At 34.2% G+C, this 25,640-nt stretch overlaps 1 long non-coding RNA gene across 1 annotated transcript in view; it reads left to right on the forward strand.

The window, feature by feature from the left end:
• The first annotated feature begins 13,015 nt into the window (after positions 1-13,015).
• Positions 13,016-25,640, forward strand: part of LOC118353108 (uncharacterized) — a 56,207-nt gene continuing 43,582 nt past the window's right edge. Inside the window, exon 1 of the long non-coding RNA XR_004811365.2 lies at positions 13,016-13,091. This is a non-coding gene — a long non-coding RNA (uncharacterized LOC118353108). The remainder of the gene's footprint in view (positions 13,092-25,640) is intronic.

Raw genomic sequence — 25,640 nt, forward strand, 5'->3', positions numbered from 1 at the left:
TTCTTTTTTTTTCTTTTTCTTTTCTTTTTTTTTTTTTTTTTTTTTTTTTTTTTTCTTTTCGTTTCTTTTTTTTCTTTTCTTTTTCTCTTTTCTTTTTCTTTTTCTTTTTCTTTTCTTTTCTTTTTTCTTTCTTTTTTTCTTTTTTTTATAGAACTCGTACTATGATTTAAGTTGCCTTTGTCTCCTTCCTGATATCAAGTAGTAAGAACACTAATGGTCCAAAAGCCTTCTGTATTCTTTCTGAATACCTCCCAATTTCACACTTTCTTTTGCTTTATACATCCTACTCAACTCCTCTAGTATATTTTATTAATATTGCCTTCTCTTTAAAGAAAAACAAAAACAAAAAACTACGACCATTCTAGCAATCATAGTCTTAGTACCTGGTGGAAATCAGATCCAGATCCGCATTTAGCATAAATTCAGATAGGACCTTGCTACTCAATAATAAACTCTTTAAACACGTCCTGTGTAACATTATAATCATTTGTCATTATTTCCGTATATATTTTTTTCTCTTGATCAAGATTAAAACATAATTTTATGTTAATTGTGAGCATATAAAGAAAAATAACTATCACTAGAATTATGATGACAACTTACTAACAGTAGAGTATGGATCTCAGTTTTATTTTAGTGTTTCTGTTTTGTTTTGTGTTTTGTTTTTAACATTTAACATTTAGCAGGACATGGAAAAAATCAGTTTCTTATGGTTTGTTTCAATATAATCTTCAGCTCAAAATTTTCTATTGAAATCCTTAACACTCAGAAGCCCTGAACCAATAACATCTTTAGCAGTAGCATAATTTTCCCCCTATGTTTTAAAAGCCAAGGTGAGAGTGATATGTATATATGATAGAAATGGAGGTGTCAGTAAGCTGAACATTTTAATTTAGCACTGAATTTTAATAATAATTTAAGAGGTATTTAAAAATGTATATCCATGGTTTTACCAGATAATCAGCACTGTAAGTATCACTGAACTTTCACTTCATTCCTGGATTTTCAATCTGTTGTTAAACCTAACCCAAGCTATTTCTCATCTAATTCTATCCCATGAAGTAGGGAGATAAAAGATAGCCTGCTGTTTTACCTGCAAGACACATTTATCACCAAGGAACTCTCATTCTTTATATTGAACATAATCCAATATTAGCCTCAGATTTTATAGTGTTTTCAAGTGGTAAGCTTTTCAGAGATTTCTGCAAATTCCCTGAATCTTGAATTTTATATTTCTTCAACTTTGGCTTCTGCAATATCAAATGTTATATTTATACCACCTTGCAGTAGTTAGAACAAAAGCTAAGCCACTATACTAAAGACTCATGCAAACTCATTGATTATTGAAGATAATTTTTTTAATTGATATGTAACTGATTTGATGTGAATGGTCCAGGTCTGCATGCATCTCTACATTGTATGAACTCTTAAGGACTCAAGTTTCTTCCATACTTAGCTCCACCTTCTAAGGCATTCTAAGGCATTATCCTTGTCAGGCTGTTCAAAAAAAAAAAAAAATGACATCATTCTATGTAGATTTCTGCTTCTTGGATCAAGAAACAGAGGGAAGTATATCAATGACTTAAGATTCTGGGGTATCACTAGTACTATACATTACTTTTTATTACAGAAAAGGAGAGCTGGTAATAAAGTGTTCCTGGAAAGCTTTGTACCCCAACAATTAAAATTCAAAAGAGGAAAAGGGAAACAAATTGTGTGTGTGTGTGTGTGTGATGATAATGGTCTCACCATAGTTTTCTCCTCTGAATCAGTGGGTATAGAGTATATTTTTTTTCCCATGCTTAGAGTATATTTTCTTTCTTCTGAAATGAGAAGAACAAAATCCCATATAGTTATTCTATCCACTTCAAATTCTAATGATCTGGATGATATGCAAATCTATTAGTTTAGATGTGGCTTCTCATGACCCCCCAAATTTAACCCGCTTTTAATATATAGTAACCCAAAACTAGTTATTCCTCTCAGTATGTAGTGTACAGATAACCTTAAGAAGCAGTGAATTAAAAATAAGAAGACTGGGAAACTATTATTAATTTAATAATTTAATTTAATCCTAATGCTTATAGTACTATCACATTGAGGGTTAGCATTACAACATATGAATTTGGGGGGTACCCAAACATCTTTTATATATTGAATATTTTGCTTTTGCCTTTTGTGAGAATAAATAATATATAATAATATTTGTCTTTTGTACTCTATGACCTCTTTTGAAGTAGGTGTTGGAAAACATGCCTTGCTTTATGATCTTTAGGGTGGGCTATGCATGCCAGGCTTATTATTTCTGTAGCATACAGTTTACAAAACTTAGCCAACTTCTCCATTTGCTTTAAGTCAGCACTATATGTTAGTAGTGGATATAATATTTAAGTTTACTTATTTGTTGTTGTTCTACTCTGTAGTCATATTTTTCTCTCTCACTTCAGGGGAAGCTACCTTATGCCATCAAAAACACTAGATTAAATGGGGAAGGCATATTCTTAATTTGACGTTTGCCACAGAGGTTCCTCCCTTGTGTGTATGTGTGTTTGGTTTAATAGTCTATATAAGCACTTAAAAATATCTCTTTTGAAAATAGGCACATTAGGTTTTCTGAAACTCTGGGCACCAGATCTCTAAATTCAATTTCCTTCTATTACTGTTTAATAACTGGCACCTTTTTGCCTGACTCATTTCTTTATTTTGCTTCTTTGCTAAAGTAGCAAGGAAAAAAACAATTACTGCTAATATTCTAGTTCTTTCTATATACTTTCCCTATAGCTACATGCTCACTAAACACATGGTACCCACTGATTCATAACCAGTAAGATATTTTTGCCACGACATAAGAATTCTAATCAAGTCCAGAAGTCCAATTCTAGTTTTCAATATGTCTCCTTTGTGTCAGCAACTTTCAGCCAATTTCAAATATTTATTTTTTTCATATCACCTGGCTTCTAGGTTGAATTTCTCCATTAGAGTGAAGGGATAACTACCAAAAGAAGAGGACTGCATGTTAGTATCTGAATGAATAAAATTTTATTTCTTTCTCATCCAATGGTCCTGGTTTCAGGAAACCAGATTTCTTTCATTTGAGGTTGCCAACACTCTTTTAGAGTAGGGGCTCACAACATGTGGCCCACAGAATCCAGGGGCTTTCAGAGACATTTACAGAACCTAAGGTCAAAATGATTTCATGATTGTATTATTTTTCAATTTTTATTTTATTTTTTAAAGATTTTCATTTATTTATTCATGAGAGACACAAAGAGAGAGGCAGAGACAGGGAGAAGGAGCCCAATGTAGGACTTGATCCCAGGACTCTGGGATCACGCCCTGAGCCAAAGGCAGATGTGCAATCGCTAAGCCACCCAGGCATCCCTCATGATAGTATTAAACATTATTTGCCTGTGTTGATATTTTCTATGTATATATATGCATGGAACACCATTTTTACTTGAAAAGTAATCGACAACTTAAATACAGCCTAAGTGATTTGATATGTAGTTTTTGATATTAACTTTTCGCAAGGAGAAATGACATTTTTTTGTTGCTAATAATAAAATTGGAGCTTTTAAAAAACTTATGTCTCCCTCTGTGAGCTTAACAACTTTGCAATACTTAAAGACTTTTCTGATGAGATTGGTAGAAATATTTAAAAATATGAATAATTGTTATTATCTTAACAATTATTAAGGAAATGTGTCAATGTTAGAACTGCATAACCTACTAAGACAAAATTTCCAAAAGAATAATGCATAATTGTATCAAAATCATAGATACTTAAAACATAATGTAATAAGGTGGGAAGATATCTTTAATGTGGTTTCTAAGTCCATATCATAAATAATTTTTAGGAAACTAGCACTTGTCAAGTGTTAAAAGATTATCAAAAATAATCACAACTATCTGATAGGCTATTAAAATATTTATCTCTTTCCGACTGCATGTCTGTATGAAATCAAATTTTCTTCAAATTATTTGATCAAAACAATATATGTGATAACAAGTTGAATAAAGGATTAGAAATGAAGGGCACCTTGATGGCTTAGTCAGTTGAGCATCCAATTATTGGTTTTGGATCAGGTCATGATCCCATGAGTGGTGGAAATTAGACAGCTTGCTTGAAAAATTCTCTCTTTCTCTCCCTCTGCTCTTGCTCCTACTTGCTCCTTCTCTCTCTCTCTCTGGAATAAATAAGTAAATGAAAGAAAGAAGAAAAAAAAGAAAGAAGAAGAAAGAAAGAAGAAAGAAGAAAAGAAAGAAAGAAAGAAAGAGAAAGAAAGAAAGAATAAAGAAAGAAAGAAAGAAAGAAAGAAGAATAAAGAAAAAGAAGAAAGAAAGAAAATAAGAAAGAAAGAAAGAAGAAAGAAATAAGAAAGAAAGAAGAGAAAGAAAGAAGAGAAGAAAAAAAGAAAGAAGAAAGAAAGAAGAAAGAAAGAAAAAGAAAAGAAGAAAGAAAGAAAGAAAGAAAGAAAGAAGAAAGAAAGAAGAAAGAAAGAAAGAAAGAAAGAAAGAGAGAAAGAAAAAAGAAAGAAAGAAAGAAAGAAGAAAGAAATAGGAGTTCCTGAGTGGCTTAATTGGTTGGGCATCTTGCTGTTGATTTTGGCTCAGGTCATGATCTTTGGTCCTAAAGTCAAGCCCCAAGTAGGGCTCCACACTCTGCATGGAGCCTGCTTGGGATTCTCTCACCCCGTCTGCCCCCTCCTCACTTGTGCTCGAGCTCGCATGTGTGCACCCCCCAACATAAATAAATAAAATAATTTTTAAAAAAGAATTAGCTATGAGAATTCAGCTTCCTCCTATTAAGCCAAGCATTAATGAGATTTGAAAAATGGAAAACAGTGCTATTCTTTTTCCCAATTTTTTGAGAATATAATTTTTCTTCATAATAATGTGCTATTTACTGTAACACATAATGGATTCATTGTTATTTCAAATGAATGAATATACCCATGTTTTAAGTTTCTCAGTTTTTATTTCTAAAAATGCAGAAGATATTACCCACATAAATACGAGCTCTTGAAGCCCTCGATTTTTAAGTGTGAAAGGAACCAAAAAGTTTGAAAGTATTGGTGTCATTTGTGTGACTGAACATGACTTACATGTATATGATTACTATTGTCAGGAAGGGGAAAGAAAACATGAAGTAAACATACATTTTCTCTTAAAGATGGTAGTTATGAATGGTTTGCATCCTTTGGAAAGACCTTAAATGCATGACCACAACCATCAGTGAGAATCTAAGATAGATATTGTAGCTGAACAACCAAGTTCACCTGCAAACTTATTATTATTTTAGTGGAAAGCTATATCTATCACACATTTTACCACGGACTGACAAAGGTAGGCTTCCCTAATTAGATTCTTCACCATTCACTAAATATATTAGTGGAAAAAGTTGCTTTTTCTCATGACTACATAGTAGAAGTAGAAGGTATTCAAGAAAAAAAAAATCCAAAACCAAAAGGCCTAGATTAGATATTTACCATCTCCAAAATTCTTCATTGGCTGCCCACCCAACAGTCTATATCACTCTCTGACCCCTTGTCTTTCAGTACTTGGACTCACTGACCTCTGGTTCTCCATCAGTGTGATGGCTAATTTTATGTGCAACCTGGCTGGGCCATGGTCCCCAGATACTTGATCAAACATTGTTCTGGATCTCTTTGTGAAAAATTTTTGCGATGAAATTCAAATTTATATCTGTAGGCTTTGAGTAAACACATTTCCCTCCTTAACAGGGCTAGACTTCAGCCAATTATTTGAGAGCCTTAATATAAGAAAAACCCCACCTCCCTATATCCCTATAGCCTATTTTATATCATGTATTATTTTTCAGTTTTCTATAAATTGGTTAACTTCGTTTTCTTCCTGCTTTCCCCATATTCCCTTTTATTTAAAAGAAAGAAGAAAGTTCTTTCTTTACTGATAGGCTGATTTTAATATTTACTGAATTTATAAAAGTTTTGCATTTATTAACTTATTAACTAAACATTATATATATGCAAAAAGACAAAAGTGAAAGAAAATTTTTTTATAAGACTTTATTTTTCTCAGTGTAAGTTTTCTCTTTTTCTCCCACTTCAAATGCATAGTTTGTGTGTATGTGTATGTGCACATATGCATATAATTTTATAGCAAAGGGATCCCTGGGTGGCGCCGCGGTTTGGCGCCTGCCTTTGGCCCAGGGCGCGATCCTAGAGACCCGGGATCGAATCCCATGTCGGGTTCCCGGTGCATGGAGCCTGCTTCTCCCTCTGCCTGTGTCTCTGCCTCATTCTCTCTCTCTCTCTGTGACTATCACAAATAAATAAAAATTTAAGAAAAAAATTTAAAAAAAATTTATAGCAAAGTAATGGATATTATATTTTATGTTATGTTATATTGCATTAAAATTATTTTTCTAATTGATATGTTTTGTAAAAGACTAATATCTCTGTTAAAATATAAATATGTTCAAATGGAATTTAACTGTGTTTTATGAAGGTTCTTTCCTAATACTCTCATTAATATATTAAAAAATCTGTTTAACACACTCACAGTACAAATGTGCATTGAGTGGTATTTAATGTTTCTGATTTCAGAGATAAAATGTGTCTACTCCCCAGATCTATAAAATATAATAAAATTCCTTTTTCCTCTACATTGTCATTTTATTTTGCATAAATTGGATACAATAAAATCTCTAATATTAGAATACTACCTTAAATTCAATGAAAATCTCTTTTAGATTCCATTTGAAAAGTTCCATATGAATAAATAGAAATATGGTTATTAAATCAGTAGCTCAATAGATTTTAAACACAATCTTTCAATAATTAGTGAATTTATAAGTCCAACTGTTTATTGATATAAATATACTCCAAGCAAGGAAGTATGTTCATCTCTGTTCTTATTGTCATTTCTTACTTTCATTTTAACCAAAAATTATGATATATATATATATATATATATATATATATATATATATACATATCACTATTTGAGTAGTATTTTTATTCAGAAGATGTTTCAAACATATCCATCTTTTGTCTGATTCAAGCTGGCAGATGTGACAATTAGCTATTGCTAGTAAAGCCTTCTTTGTAGGCTTTTCGTTTCACTGATATTTTCATTTTACTTGGCATATTCGATGACATATCTATGATTTTATCTCAACTAGATTTCCATATTTTTTGTGATTATCTTCTTACCTTTATCCCTCATATTCAGTATGCCACATTTTGATATACTCTCTTTTCTAAAGCCTTAGTGTTTCTACTTTATGAGAAATTCTCTAATTTTTTTTAGTTCTATAATATTGTAATTTGTTCCTTCTGATATAGGTTTTTGGTTTACTTTGAAATTTGTTCACAGAATATATATTAATCTGCACATTTTGCACATGCTTCAAGTTATACTTAGGGAATTTGTACCCCGTAGAATTTTAGGCATATGACTAAGTCCAGGATTTCATTTTTATAATTTTACTTTGTAACATCTCTCCTTCTAGCTATTTTTCTTTCTTGAACTTCAATTTCTGAAGTAATCAACAGCAATTAAATTGAATTAGGAGATTTCTTAAACTTATTCTTTTTTTCATGTCAGTTTAACAATGCTGTGTTTCTCTCATGTCTTACTGAGACAGAGCTAATTTGCAGTCTACTGTGGCATAAATTTGGATCTCTGATTTAGTAATAATATTATTTTTGGCTCAATTGAAACATTTTTTTTTTTTTTGGCAAAACTCATTCAAAGATAATCCCATTTGGCTGCTGGTTATTTGACATTGATTAGCTTATTTTGTAGCTTGGCAGAACAAATTGAATCTACTATGGAAAATGTATTAACATCATATCATGAACAGATTGGTGATATAATAGTATCAGCTATACAATATCTAGATTGAAATCTAAAAATATTTTCTGGATTCCTTTCTTTGAATTGAAAGATAGATTATTTTAGTCACAGTTTTAAATATAGCAGTTATATCTAAATCGCATATGTTGAAGCCAACTAATAACACCATTTTATCATTTGGTCACTTTTAACATATTGCAATATGTTCTTTGTAAAATTTCTAACAAATTAAAAATACAGAAATCATAAACATACAACTGGATGCATTTTTACAAACTGAACACAAGTCATGAGCACTCAAATTAATAAATCAACATCACCAGAACTTCAGAAATGCCCTTGTACCTCTTCCGATCACTATGTCTCCCAAGGTAACCACTATTTCTGATTTTTAACATTATAGAACTGTTTTAGGACTTTAGTTGAGTGATTTTTGAACATTTGATGTGCTTTGTGTTTTATTTCTTTTCTTCAGCATTATATTTGTAGGTAATAACTGTTATCACTGTATGGAGTTCTAGTTTGTTCATTCTCATTGTTTTGTCAATTCTGAATATTCCACTATGAACATTCTTATAATTGATTTTAGTGAATATGTGTATTTCTGCACACAAAATATATGACTAGAGATAGAATTGCTGGATCATAGCATAATTAGTTCATGTTTTTATCTCTTTACTCTCCAACCAGCATATAAGAGATTTAAAGTTGTTATACATTCTCAGTAATACTTGGTATTATTATTTACCATTCTGACAAATGTGTAGTTGTATATCATTGTGACTTTAATTTGCATCTCCCTGTTGACTAATGAAATGTCTTTTTATGCATTATTTAGCTATTTAGATATCCTCTCTAATGTGAATCACCTACTAAGTTTTTCAGCCTTTTTTTTTTTTTTTTTTTTTTTTTTTTTTTTTACTACTGTTGCTTTGTCTTATTAATGTTTAGGAATTCTTTGTGTATTATTATTATGGTAATAAGTCCTTTGCCAGATACCAGCATCATCTCTGAGGTTTTTGTTTGTTTGTTGGTTGGTTGGTTGTTTTTTTGTTTTGTTTTGTTTTTTTACTATATCAATGGAACATTTGATGACCAGCAGATCTAATCAGTAATACAATCAATGTTATAATTTTTCCTTTTAGGGTAAGTGTTTTTGTGTTCTATTTGAGAAATTTTTGCTTACCATCTGTCATAATGATTCTATTTTATGTTTGTTTCTTAAAGTTTATTGCTCTATCTGTTACTTTTATAGTCACAATCCAAATAAATTCTTATTTGTAAGTGTTGTGATTTAGGAATCCAATTTTTTCCCTGAAGGATCCAATTGCTTCAACACTTATTACTGAGAAGACATAATTTTCTTATTATAGCTATACTGATTATACCATAGGTAAGTTGATTCCATACATAGGAATCTCTCAAGATATTTTTGAGAATATATCAAGATATTTTCATATTTCATTTATTTAATTTCCCATTTTATTTTCATCTTATTAATTTGGGTCTGATTAGCTCATTTATATCTTTTAGGTCTTTTTCAGTTTCTAAGGAAAGAAGGATGAAATTTTGTGACTTATGTTTGTGTATTTCTTATAATCTTTTAGTTTTATCAAGTTTTGCTTTATATGAATTTAATATTTTTAGAGTATATACAGATTTGGAACTTGAATGTCTTCCTTTATTTAGACTTAAAATAAGAGAAATTATGATATTACATTACTTTGTCTATAATTTTTATAGCAGAGACTTAACCCATTAGAATCTAGGTAATAAAAATTAGGTCATTTCCTTATTTTTTATTAGCTAGGCAATATAGATATTATGTATAAATAAAAGATAAAACCTAGATAAGGGATCCCTGGGTGGCGCAGCGGTTTGGCGCCTGCCTTTGGCCCAGGGCGCGATCCTGGAGACCAGGGATCGAATCCCACGTCGGGCTCCCGGTGCATGGAGCCTGCTTCTCCCTCTGCCTGTGTCTCTGCCGCTCTCTCTCTCTCTGTGACTATCATGAATAAAAAAAAAAAAAAAAAAAAAAAAAAAAAAATTAAAAACCTAGATAAATACAAATTCAAATAAATTAATTTAAGCAGAGAAATATATAATATCCTTTTTATTTTATTTTTTTTCTTTTATTTATTTTTATTTTTATTTTTTTATAAATTTATTTTTTATTGGTGTTCAATTTGCCAACATACAGAATAACACCCAGTGCTATAATGTCCTTTTTAGGAGTCTGAATACACATGCTAATTATTAATTGAAATATTTTAAAAGTAATTTTCATTAAAGTATTTTAAAAGATTCAGCAGTGAGAGGAAAACATGCAAGGTAAAAGCAAATGCATTTTCAACAGCTCTCAGTTGGGAAGTGGGTTATGTGTTTAAAGAACAGATTGCACAGCCTGAAGGATGAAGAACAGAGAGGTTTTGTACAAAGTTATGTTAGAGATGCAATGGCCATGAATGCGTGATCTTTCACATCACACTGATACATTTAAAATATGATCTAAAAAACGAAAAGTAAATCAATAAACATTTAAGTTTGGAAGTCAGATACTCCTATTTTTTATATTAAAAACATAAATTGTCCTTATCTTTGGAAGAGATGAGAACAAAAAAGAACAACCAGGGACCAGTTAAAATAAAATAATCTAGGCATGAGAAAGGGTATCTTTACCTGGATGGCTTTGATTAGGTTGACAACACTGGAAACTCATGAAAGTGACTAAATTAAGAATGTATGTGGTGGAAGAACTTTTATGAGAATATGTGAACTGGAGATAGGGATTGTATGAGCGAGAAATATCAAGAATTATTTCCAATATTTTGATATTAACAACCAGATGATAAAGGTACAATGGAAGGAGTGTCTTCTTAAAAATTTGGAGGGCAGGAAGCTCCTTTAAGACTCAGATTAAACTTTTCACACATATCTGTACATATTTTCAGGAAACATTAAGGTATTTATGTCCTTGAAAACTGCCCATTGAACCAGAGTTCAATGAATACAATTATGGCATGTAGTTATTAATAATGTGCTCCTCTTTTCTGTGTTTGGCTGTATAAATGGTTGCTCAGCCATGGATTTTATTTCTTAGCTACTCCTACAGTTAGGGGCAAGTCTGCCATAGGTACCGATCAATTGTGTTGTAATGAAAATTACATAGGCCCTACTGATTAAAAAACTATTCAAATGCAATCGCATTTGCTCATGCACCATGTTTTCTCCCTGCTTTTTTTCCCAGCTCTGTGACTTATTTTATAACTGGAAGCATTTCAACCTCTTAATGCCCTTTACCTAATTCAATAATTCCTACCCTCTTCACCTCTGGCAGTTTGTTCTCTGTATTTATGAATATTTCTGTTTTTATTTTTTGCTCATTTTTTTTGTTTTTTAGATTCTTCATAGAAATGAAATCATATTATTTGCCTTTTTCTGTCTGATTTATTTCACTTAGCCTATTGCCCTCTAAGTTTCTAGAAAAATTAAAAATAAAAATAATATATGATCCAGTAATTCCATTATTTAGTATTTAGCCAAAGAAAATAAAAACACTAATTTGAAAAGATACATGCACCCCTATGTTCATTGTAGCAGTATTTACATTAGCCAAAATATGGAAGCAGCCCAAGTGTCCACTGATAGACGAATGTATAAAGAAGTTGTTATATATATACACAATGGAACCATAAAAATAAAAATAAAAAATAAAAAGCCATAAAAATAATGAAATCTTCCTTCTCTTCTTTCTATTTGAAATACATACATGGCAGTGGCTGTATTTTGACCATATGCTATAAAAACTAGCTTAAAATGATGAAGCAAAATAATGGAATCTTATGCACAGCCCATCTACTCCTCTTAGATTAGACTACTGTGTGAGAGACAAATAAGCTTCTACCTTATTTAAGCCTTCCCCACCCAGTGACTTAAAAAAAAAAAAGGCTATTAGCTAATACTTGTTGAAATATATGAAAAATATTGAGTTTACATGGACTTTCTGAGGAGAGATTTTATAACTTTAATCTGATTTTCAAAGGTCCCAATATGATTAGTTATTCTTGCTAAAAACACTTTGAATATTATATTGGGAGGATGAAATCCTCTCACAAATAGATCACTTAAATGTACAAAGTTCTCTATGGACCATGGAAAAATAAAAACAACATAATAATAACGATAAAACATTGGCAATTAAAGCTGCTTTAAGTGGTAATCTCTTCTTCTATAATTTACTGTAGCAATGTATAAATTAGCTTTGGTTTTCATGTTAGCAAATACAAAATCAACAGACCTTATTCTGAACACAGATGCCTGCTTAATGAATTTGGAACTGGCATTGCCACAGGTGCACAGTCTACGAATGCTTAATTGCTTGTTCTTGCAAAACCCTGGTGCACTAAAGCCAATATGTTTCGCTTGCGTATGTCACTCAGAGAATCTTGCTTTTTCAAGCAAGGTCCCTATATCTTCCACCTGTGCATATCAACATGTTGTGAGAATAAGGTTGTTCTGGATATTGAAAGCAGTAAAAGAGCTTGTCAGTTTTATAATACAGTAAAAGACCAAAGTATAATATAGACTGGCTAATTCCAGGAGCTCAGCTTTTTACTGCTTATGCTGATTCTCACCTAACTAAAATTTCAAAATTTCATATCTGTGATGTCCATAAGAAGTATTGCTAAATTTAGTTCAATAATTTCATTCTTGATCAATGAGGACTAATAACTTGTGCTATTTTTTAGTCTAAATTCCAGATCATTCTACATATTCCATGAATAGTCTATTTTGGTAGGGTAATGGAAATCATTATTAATAAACTTACATAAACATCAGAATAACTTAACATCTACTACTTCCATATTTTCAAGTAAAATGAACATAATTCACTAAGCTTTTAGCTTAACCTAAGTAAGTAAGGTCATCTGGAAGTGAAATTGAGGAATGAAAACAAGAAAATTATATGGCTTCTCAATGGAAATTTTGCTGTTTACTGATCTGTAATGCATTTCACAAAAGAATGATAGCACTGGCAATTCTGTGATAACGTATTAAGACATATTACTGTGTTAAACACATATTCATGTGCATACATTTATGTATATAAATGTCATATAATGTCCATTATGAAGTAATATACATTATGACAAATAATATCCATTAAGTAAGTTGTATGTTCAGTAATGTATAACTAATATCTGTAAATTTCTTACTCTTGTTAAGAAACCTGGGATACTCTTCATGAAGTAGGTTACATCTCCTTTTACCTACATTTCTCTATTTGCTTCTTATTATTGATTTTCAAAACCTGGAAATGATTATGGTACTCTATATTTAGCAGTATACTTTTCTAAGTTATGTTAAAATAATAATGTATTTTTGGCTATTTTTTCTTGACTATGGTTTTAAAGTTAAACCTTAACATTGAAGTAGATCTTTGTAAATCAGATTGAAGAAAGGTTCTAAATTTAAACAATCCAAATTTGAGATACTCAGAAAGAAATATCTCCATTTTTTTGTGTATTGGTTATATTAAGGGTTTTAACTGGTTATATTAAGGACTTTAATGAGAATTCATTGAAATAATATATCCAAAAAACAGTTAACAGAAGTCTAATATATTTTAGTACTAAATAAAAGTATTTTCCCTCATGTATTTTACTTTTCTCACTGGTCAAACACAGTGGTGTGATTTCAACTAGGAATCTCCAAAGATTATTATGGGACTCAAACCAACTTCAGTTGTGACAGATGTATTTTAGGAAACACCAGCCCTATTACCCATGGGTTGCTACTGATGCTCCCCCATTAAAGTGTAAAAGTAGTGAAGAGGAGAATCATCCTACAGCATGATAAAACCTATATAGTGCAAAATGAGAATAAAATCTTTGAGAAACAGAAGTATGAAAGTATGAAACAAATTCATCCCTTTCCCTCAAACACTGTGTTAAGAAATGACAGTGGTCAAACGCAAAATAGAATAATTAAGAGAATAGAGGATCTAAATATGTTAAATAATTCTGGAACAATGAAAGGAAAATATACTGGGAGAATTAATAAAAACAAAGGAAATGTCTACCAATATTGTTTCTCTTTGCTCTTATATAACATGAAGATTGAAGCAAAACAAAATAAGCAAATCTGTATTTCTCATTTATAGCAGGGAGGAAAACAATGCCATCACAAGGTAAGATTTTGTAGGGGTCCAGTTGACAAACACTGAGAGTTTCTGTTCAAGAAGAGATTATATAGTTAGATACTTAGATAATATAGATAATATACAATATTATATAGATAACTACAGGATACTGTGATTTAAATCATGGTTAAAACAATATCAGAATAAAGTCAAGATTATTTGAGGACCTTTTGAAGAAATGAATTATATGGTGAGACTGAAAGATATCTCATTTTTTCCCCTCAGGTAAAGAAAAAATAATTTGCCATGTGTTTTCTTGTTGAAATATCCTTAAAGAAGTTCAATGAAAGTATCAGACAAATTTTTTTAAATTTATTTTTTATTAGTGTTCAATTTACCAACATACAGAATAACCCCCAGTGCCCGTCAACCATGCACTCCCACCCCCCGCCCTCCTCCCCTCCTACCACCCCTAGTTCGTTTCCCAGAGTTAGCAGTCTTTACGTTCTGTCTCCCTTTCTGATATTTCCCACACATTTATTCTCCCTTCCCTTATATTCCCTTTCTCTATTATTTATATTCCCCAAATGAATGAGAACATATAATGTTTGTCCTTCTCCGATTGATACTTCACTCAGCATAATACCCTCCAGTTCCATCCACGTTGAAGCAAATGGTGGGTATTTGTCATTTCTAATAGCTGAGTAATATTCCATTGTATACATAAACCACATCTTCTTTATCCATTCATCTTTCGTTGGACACCGAGGCTCCTTCCACAGTTTGGCTATTGTGGACATTGCTGCTAGAAACATCAGGGTGCAGGTGTCCCTGCGTTTCATTGCATCTGTATCCTTGGGGTAAATCCCCAGCAGTGCAATTGCTGGGTTGTAGGGCAGGTCTATTTTTAACCCTTTGAGGAACCTCCACACAGTTTTCCAGAGTGGCTGCACCAGTTCACATTCCCACCAACAGTGCAAGAGGGTTCCCTTTTCTCCGCATCCTCTCCAACATTTGTTGTTTCCTGCCTTGTTAATTTTCCCCGTTCTCACTGGTGTGAGGTGGGATCTCATTGTAGTTTTGATTTGTATTTCCCTGATGGCAAGTGATGCAGAGCATTTTCTCATGTGCCTGTTGGCCATGTCTATGTCTTCCTCTGTGAGATTTCTCTTCATGTCTTTTGCCCATTTCATGATTGGATTATTTGTTTCTTTGCTGTTGAGTTTAATAAGTTCTTTATAGATATTGGAAACTAGCCCTTTATCTGATATGTCATTTGCAAATATCTTCTCCCATTCTGTAGGTTGTCATTGAGTTTTGTTGACTGTATCCTTTGCTGTGCAAAAGCTTCTTATCTTGATGAAGTCCCAATAGTTCATTTTTGCTTTTCTTTCTTTTGCCTTCATGGATGTATCTTGCAAGAAGTTACTGTGGCTGAGTTCAAAAAGGGTGTTGCCTGTATTCTTCTCTAGGATTTTGATGGAATCTTGTCTCACATTTAGATCTTTCATCCATTTTGAGTTTATCTCTGTGTATGGTGCAAGACAGTGGTCTAGTTTCATTCTTCTGCATGTGGATGTCCAATGTTCCCAGCACCATTTATTGAAGAGACTGTCTTTCTTCCAATGGGAAGTCTTTCCTCCTTTATCGAATATTAGTTGACCATAAAGTTGAGGGTCCACTTCTGGGTTCTCTATTCTGTTCCATTGATCTATGTGTCTGTTTTTGTGCCAGTACCACACTGTCTTGATGACACAGCTTTGTAGTACAACCTGAAATCTGGCATTGTGATGCCCCCAGCTATGGTTTTCTTTTTTAAAATTCCCCTGGCTATTCAGGGTCTTTTCTGATTCCACACAAATCTTAAAATAATTTGTTCTAACTCTCTGAAGAAAGTCCATGGTATTTTGATAGGGATTGCATTAAACGTGTAAATTGCCCTGGGTAACATTGACATTTTCACAATATTAATTCTGCCAATCCATGAGCATGGAATATGTTTCCATTTCTTTGTGTCTTCCTCAATTTCTTTCAGAAGTGTTCTATAGTTTTGGGGGTATAGATCCTTTACGTCTTTGGTTAGATTTATTCCTAGGTATCTTATGCTTTTGGGTGCAATTGTAAATGGGATTGACTCCTTAATTTCTCTTTCTTCAGTCTCATTGTTAGTGTATAGAAATGCCACTGATTTCTGGGCATTGATTTTGTATCCTGCCACGCTACCGAATTGCTGTATGAGTTCTAGCAATCTTGGGGTGGAGACTTTTGGGTTTTCTATGTAGAGTATCATGTCATCGGCGAAGAGGGAGAGTTTGACTTCTTCTTTGCCAATTTGAATGCCTTTAATGTCTTTTTGTTGTCTGATTGCTGAGGCTAGGACTTCCAGTACTATGTTGAATAGCAGTGGTGAGAGTGGACATCCCTGTCTTGTTCCTGATCTTAGGGGAAAGGCTCCCAGTGCTTCCCCATTGATAATGATATTGGCTGTGGGCTTTTCAAGATGGCTTTTAAGATGTTGAGGAATGTTCCCTCTATCCCTACACTCTGAAGAGTTTTGATCAGGAATGGATGCTGTATTTTGTCAAATGCTTTCTCTGCATCTAATGAGAGGATCATATGGTTCTTGGTTTTTCTCTTGCTGATATGATGAATCACATTGATTGTTTTACGGGTGTTGAACCAGCCTTGTGTCCCAGGGATAAATCCTACTTGGTCATGGTGAATAATTTTCTTAATGTACTGTTGGATCCTATTGGCCAGTATCTTGTTGAGAATTTTTGCATCCATGTTCATCAGGGGTATTGGTCTGTAATTCTCCTTTTTGGTGGGGGTCTTTGTCTGGTTTTGGAATTAAGGTGATGCTGGCCTCATAGAACGAATTTGGAAGTACTCCATCTCTTTCTATCTTTACAAACAGCTTTAGGAGAATAGGTATGGTTTCTTCTTTAAACGTTTGATAAAATTCCCCTGGGAAGCCATCTGGCCCTGGACTCTTGTGTCTTGGGAGGTTTTTGATTACTGCTTCAATTTCTTCCCCGGTTATTGGCCTGTTAAGGTTTTCTATTTCTTCCTGTTCCACTTTTGGTAGTTTGTGGCTTTCCAGGAATGCGTCCATTTCTCCTAGATTGCCTAATTTATTGGCGTATAGCTGTTCATAATATGTTTTTAAAATCGTTTGTATTTCCTTGGTGTTGGTAGTGATCTCTCCTTTCTCATTCATGATTTTATTAATTTGAGTCTTCTCTCTCTTCTTTTTAATAAGGCTGGCTAATGGTTTATCTATCTTATTAATTCTTTCAAAGAACCAACTCCTGGTTCTGTTGATCTGTTCCACAGTTCTTCTGGTCTCGATTTCGTTGAGTTCTGCTTGAATCTTTATTAACTCCCTTCTTCTCTTGGGTGTAGGATCCATCTGCTGTTTTTTCTCTAGCTCCTTTAGGTGTAAGGTTAGCTTTTGTATTTGAGTTCTTTCCAGTTTTTGAATGGATGCTTGTATTGCATGTATTTCCCCCTTAGGACTGCTTTTGCTGCATCCCAAAGATTTTGGATGGTTGTATCTTCATTCTCATTAGTTTCCATGAATCTTTTTAATTCTTCCTTAATTTCCTGGTTGACCCTTTTATCTTTTAGCAGGATGGTCCTTAACCTCCACGTGTTTGAGGTCCTTCCAAACTTCTTGTTGTGATTTAGTTCTAATTTCAAGGCATTACGGTCTGAGAATATGCAGGGGACGATCCCAATCTTTTGGTATCGGTTCAGACCCGATTTGTGACCCAATATGTGGTCTATTCTGGAGAAAGTTCCATGTGCACTTGAGACGAATGTGTATTCAGTTGAGTTTGGATGTAACGTTCTGTAGATATCTGTGAAATCCATCTGGTCCAGTGTATCATTTAAAGCTCTCGTTTCTTTGGAGATGTTGTGCTTAGAAGAACTATCGAGTATAGAAAGAGCTAGATTGAAGTCACCAAGTATAAGTGTATTATTACCTAAGTATTTCTTCACTTTGGTTTATAATTGATTTATATATTTGGCAGCTCCCACATTCGGGGCATATATATTGAGGATTGTTAAGTCCTCTTGTTGAATAGATCCTTTAAGTATGATATAGTGTCCCTCTTCATCTCTCACTACAGTCTTTGGTGTAAATTTTAGTTTATCTGATATAAGGATGGCTACCCCTGCTTTCTTTTGAGGACCATTCGAATGGTAAATGGTTCTCCAACCTTTTATTTTCAGGCTGTATGTGTCCTTCTGTCTAAAATGAGTCTCTTGTAGACAGCAAATAGATGGGTCCTGCTTTTTTATCCAGTCTGAAACCCTGCGCCTTTTGATGGGGTCATTAAGCCCGTTCACATTCAGAGTTAGTTTTGACTGATATGAGTTTAGTGTCATCATGATATCTATTCAGTGCTTGTTTTTGTGGATTGTTCCACTGAACTTCTTCTTAAAGGGGAATTTTAAGAGTCCCCCTTAAAATTTCTTGCAGAGCTGGTTTGGAGGTCACGTATTCTTTCAGTTGCTGCCTGTCTTGGAAACTCTTTATCTCTCCTTCCATTTTGAATGAGAGCCTTGCTGGATAAAGTATTCTTGGTTGCATGTTCTTCTCACTTAGGACCCTGAATATATCCTGCCAGCCCTTTATGGCCTGCCAGGTCTCTGTGGAGAGGTCTGCTGTTACCCTAATACTCCTCCCCATAAAAGTCAGGGATTTCTTGTCTCTTGCTGCTTTAAGGATCTTCTCTTTATCTTTGGAATTTGCAAGCTCCACTATTAAATGTCGAGGTGTTGAACGGTTTTTATTGATTTTAGGGGGGGATCTCTCTATTTCCTGGATCTGAATGCCTGTTTCCCTTCCCAGATTAGGAAAGTTTTCAGCTAGGATTTGTTCAAATACATATTCAGGCCCTCTGTCCCTTTCGGCGCCCTCAGGAACAACAATTAAACATAGGTTTTTCTTCCTCAGGCTGTCGTTTATTTCCCTTAATCTATCTTCATGGCCTTTTGTTTGTCTCTTTTTTCCTCAGTTTCCCTGTTTGCCATCAACTTGTCTTCTATGTCACTCACTCGTTCTTCCACCTCGTTAACCCTCATCGTTAGGACTTCTAGCTTGGATTGCATCTCATTCAAGTGATTTTTAATTTCTGCCTAAATGGATCTAAATTCTGCAGTCATGAAGTCTCTTGAGTCCTTTATGCTTTTCTCTAAGCCACCAGTAGCTGTATAATAGTGCTTCTAATTGGCTTTCTGACATTGAATTGTAATCCAGATTTTGTAACTCTGTGGGAGAGAGGACTGTTTCTGATTCTTTCTTTTGAGGTGAGGTTTTCCTTCTAGTCATTTTGCTCAGTGCAGAGTGGCCAAAAGCAAGTTGTATTGGGAAAAGGAGAAAAAGAGAGGAGAGAAAGAAGGAAAGAAAGGAGAAAAAGAAAAAAGAAGGAAGAAAAAAAGAAAAAAAAAGAGAAGAAAAAGAAAGAAAAAAGAAAGAAAGGAAAAAAGGGTGGGGGAAGCAAACAGAAATCAAAAAGAAAAAAAAGAAGAAGAAAACAAAACAAAACAAAACAAAAAAAGCACGGGGTGTGTCTTCTGATTCTGTGTACTTTAAGTCCCTTGACTTCCCCTCGACCTTGTCCGTCTAGCTGGTCTTCTGGGGGAGGGGCCTGTTGTGCTGATTTTCAGGTGTTAGCACTTGGGGGAGCTGCTGTGCCCCTGCCTGGTGCAGGGCTCAGTGGGGGTTGTTTACCCCGTGAGGCCCCAGGAGGAACAACCGCAGTGGCGGGGCCAGCTCTGGAGCCCTGGAGTCAGCCCCCGCAGTAGCTCCGGAGCTCTCGGTCTGCAGGGCCTGGAGGCTCCAGGCGGGGCCGCTGATCTGCTCAGCTGGGGCAGGAGCGTCCTCGCTGTCCTGGGCCCTCCCGGCCTCTGCCTGTCCCGGGGGAGGCCGGATCCTGGGCTGTGTCCCGGCGCCCTGGGCTCCCGGGGCCTGCGCAGTTGGATTTGCGCTCCCGCCCCGCAGCCCCCTCCGCGGAGCCTCCCCCGAGCCCCCCGAGCTGCTCCCGCCCCGCAGCCCCCTCCGCGGAGCCGTCCCCGAGCCCCCCGAGCTGCTCCCGCCCCGCAGCCCCCTCCGCGCAGCCGCCCCCGAGCCCCCGAGCTGCTCCGGGTCCCCCGTGCGCGCTGCAGCCCTTAGGGAGCTCGGCGCATCTCCCGGGGCGCAGGTGTCTGTTAGTGTCCCCGGGAGCCCGAGGGCATCCCCGCCCTCCTGGGTCCTGCTCCACCTCCCCGCGAGCCCCTTTCCGCCCGGGAAGGTCGGTGCAGCTCCTGCTCCTCCGGGACGGGGCTCTCCTGTCCTGGGGACACTCGCCCCGGCCTCAGCCCGGCTCCTCGCGGGCCCCTCCCCCTTGGAGGCCTTTTGTGTCTTTATTTCTTTTTCCCTGTCTTCCTACCTGATGGAAGCGTGAACTCTTCTCACTGTAGCATTCCAGGTGTTCTCTCTTTAATTCTCAGGCCGAATTCATAGATTTTCAGGATAATCTGAAGGTTTTCTAGGTAATTTGGTGGAGACAGGTGATTTGGGGACCCTACTCTTCCACCATCCTGCCCCTCCTCCTCAGTATCAGACAAATTTGGTATAAAAATGGAATGCTATTGCCAAATGGAATTTGGTTATGGAGGAATAAGAGAACTCTCCACTGAGGAACTTTCATTCAAATAAACAATGGATCCTCAGATAAGCCACAGGCAGAACATAATTAAAAATGCTGCCATACAAGCGTTTTAGTTTTGAAGCCTAAGGGCATACTTGTGCTTCCCCCAAAATAGAAAAAGAACTTAATGTTTTAAGAAATGATGGATAAGTGGAGAGGGCAGAGTAAGAGCTATTTTCTCAGACACTGTATATATAGTAAAATTACCTAAAAGTGGGGTGAAGACAATGGAGAGAGCACTTCCAATTTTTAAAAGTTGTTCTTAGCACTCTTAAGCATGTCTTTATTCTAAAATGAAGATGTATGTTTGTACAAAACCTGCACATAAACATTTATAGCCGCTTCTGTACAGATTTTTCATCTGCTTGGGAGATGATTTTTCAATTTTGGTAATAGCCAAAGGCTGGAAACAACAAAAATGTCTGTCAGTGAATGGCTAAACTGAGTGTGGTACATCTCCACCATGGAATATTGCTGAGCAATGGAAGAGAATGAGCTACTGATATACAGAATAACTCAGATGAATTTCTAGAGCGCTATGCCAAGAGAAGAAAAAGGCAATTGTGCATGATCTCATTTATAAAATATTCCTGAAAGGAAAAAATTACAACAATGAAGAACAGATTGGTGGTTGTCAGAAATTAAAGAAAGGGTATAGGTAGAAACTGGGTATGACTATAAAATATTAACAGGAAGGGGTGCGCCTGGATGGCTCAGTCAGTTAAGTGTCCTACTTGTGATTTCAGCTCATGTCATGACCTCACAGTTGTGAGATTGAACCCTAGGTCCATCTTTGGGCTGAGTGTGGAGACTGCTTGGGATTCTCTCTCTCCCTCTCCCCCTACCAAATTTTTTCTCTAAAACAAACAAACAAACAAACAAACAAACAAAAGGAAAAGGGTAGAATATTTCCTTTTGGTAAAGGAAATATTCTACATCTAAATTGTGTCAATGTCAATATTCTAGATGTGATACTTTCTTAGGGGAAACCAGGTAAAGGGTATGCTATTTCTTATAACTACATGTGAATCTATAATCATCATAAAAATAAAATTTAGTTTAAAAAAACTATGTAAAGTTTTCAAGAACATGTCAATATTTGGCACATATTTTGGCCAAATATGCAAACATTCACAATGAAGAGGATATAGGGAACAAAAGATGTGGACACAATTTTTTTTTTTAATTTGGACTAGTGCCTATATGAGAAGGAAGAAAAAAAATTAAAAATGTAAAAAGGAGAAGGAAGAGGGAGATTTTAAAAGGAGTTATGATATATATAAGACAGCATGCTATCAAAGGTAGATTCCCGGGATCCCTGGGTGGCGCAGCGGTTTAGCGCCTGCCTTTGGCCCAGGGCGCGATCCTGGAGACCCGGGATCGAATCCTACGTCGGGCTCCCGGTGCATGGAGCCTGCTTCTCCCTCTGCCTGTGTCTCTGCCTCTCTCTCTGTGACTATCATAAATAAATAAAAAATTAAAAAAAAAAAGGTAGATTCCCAAGCAAAGCATAAAGACAAAATGAAATATATTTTGAATTTTTATGTATTTGTTTTAGTATTCTGAAAAAGAAAGATTGAGTTGAAGAAACACCTGGGGCTATTATTATTGTCTTAAAAAATGTTTTACTTTTACTTCTAATCCCAATCCTTAATCACCACCAGTATCCTATCTTTTGTGTGTAATGATTATTTAGCTTTGCTCATGTGCAAATGCATATACACACACATCCCTTCTCAGATATCTTTACATACACACATACACACTTATATTTTCAAAAAAATCAATCTGTGTATTTACAGTGTGAATAATAATTTGTTGTGTAAATAATAATTTGACATAAAGTAATTTCCTGTTTATTTTTTCCAAATTTTATTTTTATTATCTGCTTTTATTTTGATATGAACAAATGTTCCTTCCTTCTGATTACTACATAATATCCTGTCAAAGCATAGATATAAATTGCTTCATCATTATCCACAACAAGCAGGTAGGTTAACCTCAACTTTGTGCTACTAGACATGATATGGCAATAAACATTCTAATGCATGTCTTTTTATTCCCCTATGCACTATTTCTTTGTAAGTAGTTATATACTTTTCCATATTTAAAAAATATGCTCTCATATACAAAGCTAAAGAATTACTTACTGAAAGATGTGTTTTTTTTAAAAAAGGTAATATAGCATGAGCAAAGTGAATAAGAAAAATGTTATTATAACTAAAGACAAATTGATGAGAAAATAGTAAGATAATGAAACAAATTAGTATTTTATCTATAGTGATTTTACAAAGGGTAATTGGAACAAAGAGAAGGTAGTAACCTTCAGATAAAATCATACAGGTTAAAGAAAAATATTGGGGAGAAAGAAATGTTTAAGGATGCATATTTCATATAAGTGTAGGGATTAAAGAGTATGGTGAAATGTGAGGTAAAAAAAACTGTATTGAAAAATTTAAGAATATTAAAAAACTAGGCCAAATAAACAATATTATTAAAACAAGAACTTCTTACGTTAAATCTAATACCAAGGAAAGACTTTTCTTTAGAGTGTTCTGGGAGTAAAAAAAAAGATAAATCATTTTTTGAATTAGCAATTGTGGAAAATTATATTTCTATTTGGATACAAGTATGATGTTCTAAAAGTTGGGAAGATAGTCAAAGTTGGATTACTTAGGTAAATACTGTGAGGTTTTTTTTTTTAAATCTAAAACTAGGAATTAACTCTAAAAATGAGAAAAACATGTTAAAATAAACAGTAACTTAAATAAAATAAGAAATATAAAACAATTGAGAAACAGTAAAAATATGGAATATCTTTTAAATAATACACCTTCTCTGACAAAAATGATTATGGATTTCTTAAGAATTCAATTAGCATTAAAACAAATACATTCATTTTATACTAAAGTCTGTGAAGAAAACATACCTGAATATAATTATTGAATATAATAATAATTGAATATAAAAGAAATCACAAATATAAGTTTGGGATACATATCCTTTTATATGAATATTTTCCAAATGTTAAAAAAGACAAGATTTCACAGCTAAGCAATCTCTTTTTATGAAAATTAGTACATACTATAATTAAATGGACACAGAAAAACAATAAAGTGGTTTAAAAAAATATAGATAAATTGGATTTAGATGAATAAAATGTAATAAATGTGTTATGCAATTTATAAATACTTCTATTTAAAACCATTATATGAGTGAAATGAAGGGGCACCTGCACCCCAATGTTCATAGCAACAATGTCCACAATGGCCAAACTGTGGAAGAACCTGAGATGTCCTTCAACAGATGAATGGATAAAGAAAAGATGCGGTATATATACAATGGAATATTCCTCAGCCATCACAAAGGATGAATACCTACCATTTACATCAACGTGGATGGAGCTGGATGGTATATGCTAAGCAAAATAAGTCAGTCAGAGAAAGATGATTATCATGTGATTTCACTCATAGAAGAATATAAGAAATAGTGCAAGGGACCATAAGCGAAGGACAGAAAACCTAATGGGGAAAAATTAGAGAGGAAGACAAGAAAGAAACTCTTTCTTAACTCTGGGAAACAAACTGAGAGTTGCTGAAGGGGAGGTGGGTGGAGGGATGGGGTAACTGGTGGTGGGCATTAAGGGAGGCACATGATGTAATGATCACTGGGTGTTAGACTGATGATTCACTGAACTCTACTTCTGAAACTAATAATACACTATATGTTAATTAATTGAATTTAAATATAAATAAAATAAAATAAAATAATAAAATAAGACAGTTATATGACCAGGTGAATTAAAAATAAAATGCTATTAAAATCATATCTGTATAAAATTTAAGATATTTTATTGAAAAAGTATTACACAAAAATAAGTTGAAATCAATTGAACAACCTTTATTTTTATGCTTACTTGACTTTTTTTTCACTTTTAAATTAACTGTGCTTAAGATACTTGAAACTAGTGATTTTAGTTCAACAAAAAGTAAAAGCTGGAATGGACCTATCATTTTATTTTTCTTTTTTCTCTTCTAGAAAATCATCGATTTAAAGTTGTACCTTTGCTGGCTATGTATCACTAGTTAGTTAGCCTTTTCATCCTATTTTCTATCACTCCAGTAATAACAGTACTTAAAATAGCCTTAAATTTGATCTTTGCTGAATCAGGAAAGCAAAGTAAAGTTGGGGAACTGGTTGTGTGTTAATTGAGATGAGGAAAAATTAATTCTCTTCCACTCCAGAATTTGACATCACTTTTCTAAGTGACACCGTAGGAAATGGTCAAAACTGTATTGATCTATTTTAAAAATGTTCTGAAATCATAAATGACTTTATTCTAAAAGTTTTAGACATTAATGATTTTGTTACTCCTTTAGCTTATTAAACATTTCAGAATATCTTGTTAGGTAAAATTATCAGAATTTTACTGTAGCATATGTTAAAATATTTAACAGAATATTTTAATTGTCTAATCTCCAAAATAGAATTGTCATTAAATCAGAGAATTATAAATTTTAGTGCATGGAATTTTTTTTTTAAGAAGAACAAATCTCAAAAATATTCTGCTGGCTAATTATAGCACTTATTGCTAAATCAAAAACATGACAACTCTTCAGTTCTAATATATATGTTTAAGACCCTTTTTGAAATTCTGGGCATTTTTTAAAATTTTTATTTATTTATGATAGTCACAGACAGAGAGAGAGAGAGGCAGAGACACAGGCAGAGGGAGAAGCAGGCTCCAGGCACCGGGAGCCCGACGTGGGATTCGATCCTGGGTCTCCAGTGATCGCGCCCTGGGCCAAAGGCAGGCACTAAACCGCTGCGCCACCCAGGGATCCCCTGGGCATGTTTTATACACATAAGTAGATATTTTTTTCTATCACAAAATATATCGTGAAAAGATACCCACCTTTTTTAAGACCAGGAATACACAGGAGAATTATAAAATT

Source organism: Canis lupus, chromosome 32 (assembly GCF_003254725.2).
Source record: "Canis lupus dingo isolate Sandy chromosome 32, ASM325472v2, whole genome shotgun sequence".
Classification (NCBI taxonomy): Eukaryota; Metazoa; Chordata; class Mammalia; order Carnivora; family Canidae; genus Canis; species Canis lupus.